At 42.9% G+C, this 13,202-nt stretch overlaps 1 long non-coding RNA gene across 1 annotated transcript in view; it reads left to right on the forward strand.

Annotated features, from left to right (window-relative positions):
• Positions 1-10,920: 10,920 nt before the first annotated feature.
• The window catches only part of LOC118966039, a 32,925-nt gene continuing 30,643 nt past the window's right edge, over positions 10,921-13,202 (forward strand). Inside the window, exons 1-2 of the long non-coding RNA XR_005053235.1 lie at positions 10,921-11,077; positions 11,415-11,479. This is a non-coding gene — a long non-coding RNA (uncharacterized LOC118966039). The remainder of the gene's footprint in view (positions 11,078-11,414; positions 11,480-13,202) is intronic.

Below are 13,202 nucleotides of genomic sequence, written 5' to 3' on the forward strand. Positions count from 1 at the left end.
CAACCTCAGGAGGCTGAATAAATTTGGCTTGTCACCAAAAGCACTCACAAACTTCTACAGATGCACAATCAAGAGCATCCTGTCGGGCTGTATCACCGCCTGGTACGGCAACTGCTCCGCCCACAACCGTAAGGCTCTCCAGAGGGTAGTGAGGTCTGCACAACACATCACCGGGGGCAAACTACCTGCCCTTCAGGACACCTACACCACCCGATGTCACAGGAAGGCCATAAAGATCATCAAGGACAACAACCACCCGAGCCACTGCCTGTTCACCCCGCTATCATCCAGAAGGCGAGGTCAGTACAGGTGCATCAAAGCTGGGACCGAGAGACTGAAAAACAGCTTCTATCTCAAGGCCATCAGACTGTTAAACAGCCACCACTAACATTGAGTGGCTGCTGCCAACACACTGACTCAACTCCAGCCACTTTAATAATGGGAATTGATGGGAAATGATGTAAAATATATCACTAGCCACTTTAAACAATGCTACCTAATATAATGTTTACATACCCTACAATATCCATCTCATGTGTATATGTATATACTGTACTCTATATCATCTACTGCATCTTTATGTAATACATATATCACTAGCCACTTTAAACTATGCCACTTTGTTTACATACTCATCTCATATGTATATACTGTACTCAATACCATCTACTGTAAATTGCCTATGCCGCTCTGTACCATCACTCATTCATATATCTTTATGGACATATTCTTTATCCCCTTACACTTGTGTCTATAAGGTAGTAGTTTTGGAATTGTTAGCTAGATTACTTGTTGGTTATTACTGCATTGTCGGAACTAGAAGCACAAGCATTTCACTACACTCGCATTAACATCTGCTAACCATGTGTATGTGAAAAATAAAATTTGATTTGATTTGACAATAGAAAAAATCTATATACAGTGTGCATATGCAATAAGACTATGGAGGTAAGGCAATAAATAGGCCATTTCTGCGAAATAATTACAATTTAGCATTAACACTGTCGAGATAGATGTGCAGATGACGACGTGCAAGTAGAGATACTGGGGTGCAAACCAGCAAAAATGAATAACAATATGGGGATCAGGTAGTTTACAAATGGGCTATTTACAGATGGGCTGTGTACAGATGCAATAAACGGTATGCTGCTCTGACAGATGATGCTTAAAGTTAGTGAGGGAGATACAAGTCTCCAGCTTCAGTGATTTTTGCAATTCGTTCCAGTCATTGGCAGAGTTGGCTTTGGGGATGGCTAGTGAAAAATACTTGCTGGAGCGCATGCTGTGGGTTGGTGTTGCTATGGTGACCAGTGAGCTGAGATACCGAGCAAATGAGAGCATACAGGTCGCAGTGATGGGTAGTATATGGGACTATGGTGACAAAACGGATGGCACTGTGATGGACTACATCCAATTTGCTGAGTAGAGGGTTGGAGGCTATTTTCTAAATTACATCGCTGAAGTCAAGGATTGGTAGGTGTCATGACGTTGGCCTCTTTGGGTATAGCAACCCCATCCCCCTCTCCCTGCCTCCCCCTTGCCTCCTTCATCTAGGCTGTTGTGGTCAGAGGTCGTAAATTCCTGAGAAGACCTCCTCATGGACACACAGTATAGAGAGGGTAGATTTTCATGGAGCACAATGGAATTTCTTCCACCTCACAGAACTTGAGGTACGAACAAATTTCATGTTCCGGAGAAAGTAGAATCCAGCTACGAACTGGTCCGTTTGTCACAACTTGGGAAGTTCATGGGAGATGGTGTGGCCACATTACCATAACGCTATTTATACAATAGCCTCAGATATGAGGTTTGCATCTAATTGTTGTATAATATGAATGAGTGAGTATGATACTGTTTGTATAATTGTGTAATATGATTTTTGACTGTTTAATTAAGAAAAATACAATTCCCTTTTGATTTGAACTAAATCAGAGGACCGCCCCTCAGCCCAGTTAGGGTCAGACATCCTGGGACAGCCCTCTTCGGCCAATCCGAATAAAACCCCCACTCGTGTTTTCGATCAGCAGACCGAGCTTACCTCAATTACGAGATGGCTAAAGGTTGCAGACCATGTTTTTCTCCATTAGGAGAGTACAAAGGATCTAGACCATTGCTGAATCTTTTAACCATACCACGTGGTTAAACTCTTAGACTATCGATACCGATAGAATAAGAACAAGTCTTTGATATTAATAACTAGTCTGCAGCTAGGAATTCGATATCATTGAACGCAAAGAACGACAACCGCCGACACATCCATTCTATAACGAATGTCACTCTGAACAATCCCCTCTAACCACAACCGAGAGAGAGAGAGAGAGAGAGAGAGGGAGAGAGACGGACAATTCTACAAAAGAAAATAACTTTTCACCAGCGATCAAGACGATACACTGAGTGTAAATATATATATTGATTGCAATTGTTCCCGAATGAGTGAGCGTTCATGTGCAAAGGATTAGCATTTCAATTGTTATAATTATCACTCTGTCGTGACTTCTTAGTCGACCCCCACTTCCCCTTTTTGTCTAACAAGCCGCCATGATGGTTTAGCCCACTAGGGCACATTCTCCTATAATTTCATGTAACCACATTTACCTTGTTTGTTTATGCATTTCTGTGACTTACTTAGTTAGTAATAAATAAATGATTTAAGACAATTGATGTATGGATGACTCATAGTGAAGACTGGGTTCGTGCAGATAACCAACAATTTACGAAGTTTGGAATGAGACTAACGGGAGGTAAAGTAAATAATTCATTAATTCAAAGACTAATTGATCAGATAAAATATCTGAAAAGTTATTTTAGGTAATGATAACTTTGTAATCTGAATATTTTTCCTTGGTGCACCGACTTCCTAGTTAATTAGTTACATGATTAATCAGTTGATCGTGTAATAACTAATTACAGAGAATCTTTGATAAAAAACTATCAGTCTCCAGTTAATGACAGTAAAGACACGACATAGGATAGTCATTTTTACGAGGGTATGTTTAGCGGTATAAGTGAAAGAGGATTTGTCGCGAAATAGAAGCTGATTCTAGATTTAATTTTGGATTGGAGATGCTTAATGTGAGTCTGGAAGGAGAGTTTACAGTCTAACCATTTGTTTACAGACAGATTATTTAATTTATAATTCACTGTATCACAATTCCAGTGGGTCAGAAGTTTACATACACTAAATTGACTGTGCCTTTAAAAAGCTTGGAAAATTCCAGAAAATTATGTCATGGCTTTAGAAGATTCTGATAGACTAATTGGCGTAATTTGAGTCAATTGGAGGTGTACCTGTGAATGTATTTCAAGGCCTACCTTCAAACTCAGTGCCTCTTTGCTTGACATCATGGGAAAATCAAAAGAAATCAACCAAGACCTCAGAAAAAAAAGATTTAGACCTCCACAAGTCTGGTTCATCCTTAGGAGCAATTTCCAAATGCCTGAAGGTGCCACGTTCATCTGTACAAACAATAGTACGCAAGTATAAACACCATGTGGCCCTGCAGCCGTCATACCGCTCAGGAAGGAGACGCTTTCTGTCTCCTAGAGATGAACGTACTTGTGCGAAAAGTGCAAATCAATCCCAGAACAACAGCAAAGGACCTTGTGAAGATGCTGGAGGAAACAGGTACAAAAGTATCTATATCCACAGTAAAACAAGTCCTATATTGACGTAACCTGAAATCCCGCTCAGCAAGGAAGAAGCCACTGGTCCAAAACCGCCATAAAAAAGCCAGACTATGGTTTGCAACTGGACATGGGGACAAAGATCATACTTTTTGCAAAATGTCCTCTGATCTGATGAAACAAAAATAGAACTGTTTGGCCATAATGACCATCGTTATGATCGAAAAAGGAAAAAGGGGGAGGCTTGCAAGCCGAAGAACACCATCCCAACCGTGAAGCATAATAGGGGTAGCAGCATCATGTTGTGGGGGTGATTTGCTGCAGGAGGGACTGGTGCACTTCACAAAATAGATTGCATCATGAGGATGGAAATTGATGTGGATATACTGAAGCAACATCTCAAGGCATCAGTTAGGAAGTTAAAGCTTGGTCGTGAATGGGTCTTCCAAATGGACAATGACCCCGAGCATACTTATGTAACAGTATAAATTTATACCGTCCCCTCGCGCGAACTAGGGACCTTCTGCACACATCAACAGTCACCCTCGAAGCATCGTTACCCATCGCTCCACAAAAGCCGCGGCCCTTGCAGAGCAAGGGGAACTACTACTTCAAGGTCTCAGAGCAAGTGACGTCACTGATTGAAACGCTATTTAGCGCCCACGCTAACTAAGCTAGCCGTTTCACATCCGTTACACTCACCCCCCTTTTGACCTTCCTCCTTTTTTTCCCGCAGCAACCAGTGATCCGGGTCAACAGCATCAATGTAACAGTACAAATTTAGACCGTCCCCTCGCCCATACCCGGGCGCGAACCAGGGACCTTCTGCACACATCAACAGTCACCCTCGAAGCATCGTTACCCATCGCTCCACAAAAGCCGCGGCCCTTGCAGAGCAAGGGGAACTACTACTTCAAGGTCTCAGAGCAAGTGACGTCACTGATTGAATCGCTATTTAGCGCCCACGCTAACTAAGCTAGCCGTTTCACATCCGTTACACTCACCCCCCTTTTGACCTTCCTCCTTTTTTTCACAGCAACCAGTAATCCGGGTCAACAGCATCAATGTAACAGTATAATTTTTAAACCGTCCCCTCGCCCATACCCGGGCGCGAACCAGGGACCTTCTGCACACATCAACAACTGACGCCTACGAAGCGTCGTTACCCATCGCTCCACAAAAGCCGCGGCCCTTGCAGAGCAAGGGGAACTACTACTTCAAGGTCTCAGAGCAAGTGACGTCACTGATTGAAACGCTATTTAGCGCCCACGCTAACTAAGCTAGCCGTTTCACATCCGTTACACTTACAAAGTTGTGGCAAAATGGCTTAAGGACAACAAAGTCAAGGTATTGGACCTCACAAAGCCCTGACCTCAATCCTATAGAACATTTGTGGGCAGAACTGAAAAAGTGTGTGCGAGCACTGTCAGGAGGAATGGGCCAAAATTCATCCAACTTATTGTGGGAAGCTTGTGGAAGGCTTCCCGAAATGCTTAACCTAAATTAAACAATTTAAAGGCAATGCTACCAAATGATAATTGAGTGTATGTACACTTCTGACCCACTGGGAATGTGATGAAAGAAATAAAAGCTGAAATAAATCATTCTCTCTACTCTTATTCTGACATTTCACATTCTTAAAATAAAGTGGTGATCCTAATTGACCTAAGACAGGGAATTTTTACTAGGATTAAATGTCAGGATTTGTGAAAACTGAGTTTATATGTATTTAGCTAAGGTGTATGTAAACTTCTGACTTCAACTATAGGTATTTGTAATTGTCCACATATTCTATATCAGAACCGGCCAGAGTAGTGATGCTAGTCGTACGGGCAGGTGCGGGCAGCCATCAGTTGAAAAGCATGCATTTATTTTATTTATTTTATTTATTTTACTAGCGTTTAAGAGCAGTTGGAGGCCATGGACTGAGTGTTGTATGGCATTGAAGCTTGTTTGGAGGTTTGTTAGGGCCAGATGTATACCGAATGGTGTCGTCTGCGTAGAGGTGCATCATGGAATCCCCCGCAGCAAGAGCGACATCGTTGATATATACAGAGAAAAGAGTCGGCCCAAGAATTGAACCCTGTGGTACCCCCATAGAGACTGCCAGAGGTCCGAACAACAGGCCCTCCGATCTGACACACTGAACTCTATCTGAGAAGTAGTTAGTGAACCAGGCGAGGCAGTCAACTGAGAAACCAAGGCTGTTGAGTCTGCCGATAAGATTAAGGTGATTGATAGTGTCGAAAGCCTTGGCCAGGTCGATGAAGACGGCTGCACAGTACTGTCTTTTATCGATGCGGTTATGATATCGTGTAGTATCTAGAGCGTGGCTGAGGTGCACCCGTGACCAGCTCGGAAACCGGATTGCACAGCGGAGAAAGTACTGTGGGATTCGACATGGTCAGTGATCTGTTTGTTATCTTGGCCTTCGAAGACTTTAGAAAGGCAGGGCATGATGGATATAGGTCTTTAACAGTTTGGGTTTAGAGTGTCACCCCCTTTGAAGAGGGGGATGACCGCGGCAGCTTTCCAATTGTTATGGATCTCGGACAATACGGAAGAGAGGTTGAACAGACTGGTAACAGGGGTTGCAACAATGACTGCGGATCATTTTAGAAAGAGAGGGACCAGATTGTCTAGCCCAGCTGATTTGTACGGGTCCAGGTTTTGCAGCTCTTTCAGAACATCAGCTATCTGGATTTGGGTCACGGTGAAGCTGGGGAGGCTTGCGCAAGTAGCTGCGGGGGGTGCGGAGCTGTTGGCCGGGGTTGGGGTAGCTAGGAGGAAAGCATGGCCAGCCGTAGAGAAATGCTTATTGAAATTCTCGATTATCGTGGTGACAGTGTTTCCTAGCCTCAGTGCAGTGGGCAGCTGGGAGGAGGTCCTCTTATTTTCCATGGACTTTACAGTGTCCCAAAACTTTTTGGAGTTAGAGCTACAGTTTGCAAATTTCTGTTTGAAAAAGCTAGCCTTTGCTTTCCTAACTGACTGCGTGTATTGGTTCCTGACTTCCCTGAAAGGTTGCATATCGCGGGGGGGACTGTTCGATGAAAGTACATTCCGCCACAGGATGTTTTTGTGCTGGTCGAGGACAGTCAGGGCTGGAGTGAACCAAGGGCTATATCTGTTCATAGTTCTACATTTTTTGAAAGGGTCATGCTTATTTAAGATGGTGAGGAAATTACTTTTTAAGATTGACCAGGCATCCTCTATTGACGGGATGAGGTCAATATCCTTCCAGGATACCCGGGCCAGGTTGATTAGAAAGGCCTGCTTGCAGAAATGTTTTAGGGAGCATTTGACAGTGATGAGGGGTGGTCGTTTGACCGCAGACCCATAGCGGATACAGGCAATGAGGCAGTGATCGCTGAGATCCTGATTGAAAACTGCAGAGGTGTATTTGGAGGGCAAGTTGGTCAGGATAATATCTATGAGGGTGCCCATGTTTTCGGATTTAGGGTTGTATCTAGTGGGTTCCTTGATAATGTGTGTGAGATTGAGGGCATATAGCTTAGATTGTAGGACTGCCTGGGTGTTAAGCATATCCCAGTTCAGGTCACTTAACAGAATGAACTCTGAAGATAGATGGGGGCAATCAATTCACATATGGTGTTCAGGGCACAGCTGGGAGCTGAGGGGGGTCTATAACACGCGGCAACAGTGAGAGACTTATTTCTGGAGAGATTCATTTTTTTAATTAGAAGCTCAAACTGTTTAGGCATAGACCTGTAAAGTATGACAGAACTTTCCAGGCTACAATTGAGACATGGATTGTGTATGTGTGCCATTCAGAGGGTGAATGGGCAAGACAAAATATTTAAGTGCCTTAGAACATGGTATGGCAGTAGGTGCCAGGCGCACCAGTTTGAGTGTGTCAAGAACAGCAACGCTGGTGGGTTTTTCACGTTCAACAGTTTCCACCCAAAGGACATCCAACCAACTTGACACAACTGTGGGAAGTATTGTAGTTCCTGTGGAGTTCCTGTGTAACACGTTCAAAACCTTGTAGAGTCCATGCCCCGATGAATTGAGGCAGGTCTGAGGGCAAAAGCGGGTGCAACTCAATAGTAGCAATGTGTACTTAATGTTTTGTACACTCAATGTACACACTGAATATACTACATAAACATGTCTCTTTTCTCAGCTCACCTTCAATCTCTGTCTGCAGTTGGTTCACGTGGCTGCTCTTAGCAGCTCCACTCTCTGCTCCACAACCATGTCTCTCAGATGCCCTCAGCTCAGCCCAGATCACAGTCTGTCCCATCAGCTCAGAACCGGTGTCATCCTCAGCTTCAGTTCCCAGCCTGTCAATCTGCTCTTCATCCACCCTACTCTGGCTTTCTACATATGTTAAGACACCTGGGGAATGATGTCTTTCACTCTTCATGGCTATCTTTCTGAACATGCGACCCAGGGACACCAGCAGAACTGGCATAGTCTTCCTATTTTAACCGGCAGCTCCAGGGCTTGGTCAGTTTTAGAGTGGTAAAACCAGCTTTTATACTAAGATTGTGTGATATGTGCACATGTAAAGGGATTTTAAGGATGAAAAGGGGGAGGGAGGATAGTGTGTTTGTCTGTTGCCAAGTAATTGATGTCTCACTCTCTCAGGTCACTGTTTGACATACTAACTAATTGAACTATACAAAATGTAATGTAAGTAAGTAGTAGCTTGATGTACAAGTATAGCCCGTGGATAGGACACGAGTCGATTACAGGGCCTTACCCTAAATCTATCTCCTTAATGCTGAATGCCAGCAGAGACACATCAGGTCCCATTTTTAGCCGTTAGTATGACTTGGCCAGGGATTGAACTCACAACCTTCCAATCTCAGGGCAGAGATAACCACAAGGCCACATAGTTCAATTACACAATAGTTCAACTGGAACATAGGAAACGTAAAGGACATGTACACTACAGCTTACTGTGAATGAGTGCTGTCCATTGGCTTAAATCAGATTATCTGTTATGTGGGCATTGTGGCATAAACACAATATTTTACAATACTTAACACAATCCATGACCTAAATTCAAAGTCTCGAGACATCCATGTGACGTTGCTGACATGCAAGACTGCTGAGGTACTGACAAGCCTACACTGTGACACTGCATAAGTCTGATGGCTCGGAGTGTGTCATGAGACATTGTTGAATGTCAAGTTTCTTGTTTTCCAAGACAGAGGTTGTGGATCCTCTAGGCTGTAGACAGGTGTCTACAGCCTAGTGATCAGTCCACATACACGTCCACAGGCTTTTGGGTAGATAAGTTAATGTGAAGAGTTAGGGAAATTTCCCCTCTAACAAAACCATTATCTGGGCGTGTTTGGTATGAGTCATAAGAGCGTGCATCAGTGACAAGTTATATAATTAGATAGAAATCACAAGGAATCAGGCTCGTCTTTAGAATAATATTTCTTCAAGCGTATTGTAAAGAAGTAGTGACAAGATTTATGCTGATTGCTATTTGTGTTTATGAATAAGCCTCTATTGAATAACCAGTCACTCAGAGAGAGGATAGATAAACACACAGGCATCAATCTCTCTAACAGAGCAGTAAACTTATGACAGAGACAAGAACAATGGCAAGTGGAAATGTTCATTTGCTAATGAATCCGAGACCCTACGGCTGCTCAGGTAAGGTATGAGATCTGTAGGTTATGTCGGTCTTTTTCAAAAACACTTCCTCTAGACCCGTGGTTCCCTACTTCAGCCCTCAAGTAACCCCAACAGCATGTATTTTTGTTGAAACCCTGGACAAACTCACCTGAATCAACTGATCGAGGGCCTGATGATTAGTTGACAAGTTGAATCAGGTGTGCTTGTACTGGGCTACAATAAAAATGTGTACTGTTGGGGGTACTCGAGGACCGGAGTTGGGAACCACTGCGTCTAGACTCCAGAGATGTAAAAAGAGGCTCCTTTCAGAACTCAATGTTCACTCTCTAAATGGAAGGCTGTCAACTGCCATGAAAAGACGTTGCTTTAGGCTTAAAAACAAACAAATGTACACATCCCGAAGAAGTGGAGGGTTTTTTGGAAGGAATACACAGAGAGAGAGCCGGAGGGGGGAGATGAAGAGAGTAATAGTTAGACTGCTCTGCGGTCACCCTGGTATGCAGACAGCCTTGAAAGCATTACAGTACCTGCTGCATCTTGTAAAATTCAGATTCTGAAATGAACAAATTTACCAGTTATCCAAACATTTATTTTGTGTTAGACAACACAACATGAATTACATTCTAAATGTATGCCTCAAAGTAAGCATTGAATATAGTAGTTTTATTTTACTTATGTCTATACTGTTTATGGAGTTGTAATTTCTCTCTAAATCACTTTTAATTTGATATTTACCGTAAATCAATAATGAAACACAATTAATCAAATGTTGTCGTTACAAATTAAACAAAACAATCTACTCTGCATGAAGTGTATCAATGGTGAAAGGTCAAAAGTCACACATGCCACAGATGTCTGGCATTGCACACTGTCAGAATGGCAGTTAACGAAGCAACTCTTCATCTTCACTTGCCTCGCTTTGAACAGAGGGCCTGCTGAGGTGTAGACCTGTGATTAGGACTGCAGTAACTCTCCCCACCCAGGGAGCAGTGGGCTGAAATCCCTCCAGGTCAGGCCTCTTCAGTGATCAACACACCTATGCATGTCTAATTAAAGCCCTACGGTGGACTCCAATATGCTCCCTTGCTCATTCCCTTGCTCTCTTGTTCACTTTCCTCTGCCCTTGTCCACTACTTCCTAGTGCTGAGCGATTAACCAGCTTTTTGTCTTCTTCTGTTATTTAACAACTAATTGACCAACATCGGTTCAATTACTTGAATTATGAATTTTTTGCCGTTTCACTAGAGAGAAAACAAATAATTCACAAAATAAATGAGTGCAGCGTTCATGTTCTAGTCGTAACTAGGAAATTCCGAAATTTCAGACTTGCTAACCTTGGCAGAAGAGTCGGATCCCAAAATCAACCAATAGGAAGCTCTATGCAAATAATTTACCTTAATTTGAATTTGGAGGTTCCGCTTTTGCGATAGCACCTGAAAGTGGCATAGGTCAAGATCTTTGTAGAACACTAGGCTGAAGGGAATTGTAGTTTTTATTAGTCAAATATTCAATCTAGTTTAGTGCAGAAATGTGCTACTTAACTACAATGACCATAACCCATTACTCCTGTTCTTCCTGGATTGGACAGAGAAGTATAGCCTATGCACAGACACATGAGAGGAATGTACACAACCCAATGACCAGAGGGATAGAGACAGTTTGTGAGGTAGGGCTACCCAATTGATAGTTGTAGTAATTGGTAATAAGCAGTCTTGAAAGTATGCCCTATGTACTTTAAAGAACTAGTAAAATTGTTTTATCAGAGAGCTCTTCAGCATACTTAGGCAGCTACTAGCTAGCTACTAGCCTAGCTAAATAGGATGACTCAAAGACGGTACGTGTGGGGAGCACAGAGATAATGTTGGATGGTTGTCTGGCTGGCTGGCTGGCTGGCAGAGATGAGATGTTGAATTTAAGGAATTAAAAATGAAATACACAACTAAAATATTTTATTATTTCATAGTAATTTCCGCTTTCTGTTCATTTGGACCTGACAATGGGATGTTTTCAATGTTTTGGCAATTTATTGATCACTATTTTGGGCTTTGGAATTTCCATTTAAAAGCTTTAAAATAATTTGAAAGTCATTATTTCATAATTAATTGTATGTTTTAAAAAAGTCATTGTCCTTAAAAGCACTAATCGCTCAGCACTTCTACCCTCTGTCCCAGATCTGCCCAGTTTGGATAGAGATGTAAGAACTATGACAATGAATAGCATTTGGCCCACCAGAAGGGTAAGTAGAGCTATTATCCTATTTGTTATTTGATACGGTCCAGTCCTTTGTGATCAGAGAGAGGGGTAGAGATAAAGGTATCGGACTGGAACCCAACCAAGAAACAGCACACACAGGAGCCCCGGTGTAACATATACTCTCACATACCTTCCATCATGCAAGCAAATGTGTCTGTCTGTCTGTCTGTCTGTGAGACAACTGGGCTAGTGACGGGGTCGGCCTAAGCACCAGAACTCTGTGTAGTTAGGAACTCCAGTGTCTCTAATGATGCATACTTCCCTCAGTGTAAGACAGCCAGAGGAGAGGGTGCACTAGCCTGTGCTTGTCTGGAGCTGAGAATGCCCATTAACACTCTTTCCCCCCTCAGGTGGTGACCACCTGAGCTATCAAAGACAACCGTGTCTGAAACAACCCCCCTCCCCCTACATATCCCCTCCTCACAGACCATAGATAGTGACATTGATAGTGAGTCATGTAAAGTACAGTAAAAACCAATAAACACCCTCAAATCTGCGTTTGTACTTACAGCTTGACACAACTCTTCTGTACAGTATGAGAAAACAAACTATCTGCATTTACTTGATCCAATTCACCCAAGAGAGAGAGCTCTACACTTGGGAGGTAGGCCTAAGCTTCTGAAATAATCACATTCGATTTTGGTCATCATATTTCTGCTTATCGTCATGTTAGGACAAGGATGCTGAGGTGGCGTCTGATTAGTATAAGGAATGTGTTTGGTTTTTACATTTTTATTTAACCCTTATTTGACCAGGTGAGTTGACTGAGAACACATTCTCATTTACAGCAACCACCTGGGGAATAGTTACAGGGGAGAGGAGGGGGCATGAATGAGTCTTTTGGGGTTATAGTATATACGGCTAAAGATTCCGTCAGGTTCATTCCAAACAAATGGAATTTCAAACAGTCTCATTAACATTCATTTGATGCTGCCTTGTTTAAATGTAAACACTGTCAAGGCTTCCCCTGAAACACAAATGCCAAAACACTACTTGCCTTCTGACCTGGTATAATTTTCATTGGCCTAATGTCTCCACATTATCTATCCTAGAACTTTCTCTTGTCCCTCTCCCTTCGTTTCATAACTTCCTGTGACTGTCCTTTGAAACCATTATAGCCGCATGTCTCCTAACTTCCCCTCTCTGGGATGTGTGATTCACTGTGTCCCTGAAACACAACACAAGCCAATCTAGAGCAGCAGATAAAGCTAATTGTGGAAAAGGACCATCGATCAAGGCCAGTGCACTCATAAGTACGTGTCGGATGGCACCTCAATGGCAGGAAGTGCTTGGGCTTGACTCTAGTGAACACGGAGGGGAGAGCCGCCCAATACACCCATGTAGTGTACTGTAGGGTTGGTCACTATAGCTAAAACTGCTGGCCACTTATCTTTTTTTTTTAACCTTTATTTAACTAGGCAAGTCAGTTAAGAACAAATTCTTATTTAGAATGACAGCCTACACCGGCCAAACCCAGACAACGCTGGGCCAATTGTGCACCGCCCTATGTGACTCCCAATCACAGCCGGTTGTAATACAGCCTGGATTCAAACCTTCTGTAGTGACGCCTCAAGCACTGAGACGCAGTGCCTTAGACAGCTCTGCCACTCGGGAGCCATCTTGTGTTGAACACCTTTATAAGAGAAAGAATGTCAGTATGATAGCATAGTCATCATATGGACATGACTGTTTGTGTATGTTGATAT

The sequence above is a fragment of the Oncorhynchus mykiss genome, chromosome 9 (genome assembly GCF_013265735.2).
Source record: "Oncorhynchus mykiss isolate Arlee chromosome 9, USDA_OmykA_1.1, whole genome shotgun sequence".
Classification (NCBI taxonomy): domain Eukaryota; kingdom Metazoa; phylum Chordata; class Actinopteri; order Salmoniformes; family Salmonidae; genus Oncorhynchus; species Oncorhynchus mykiss.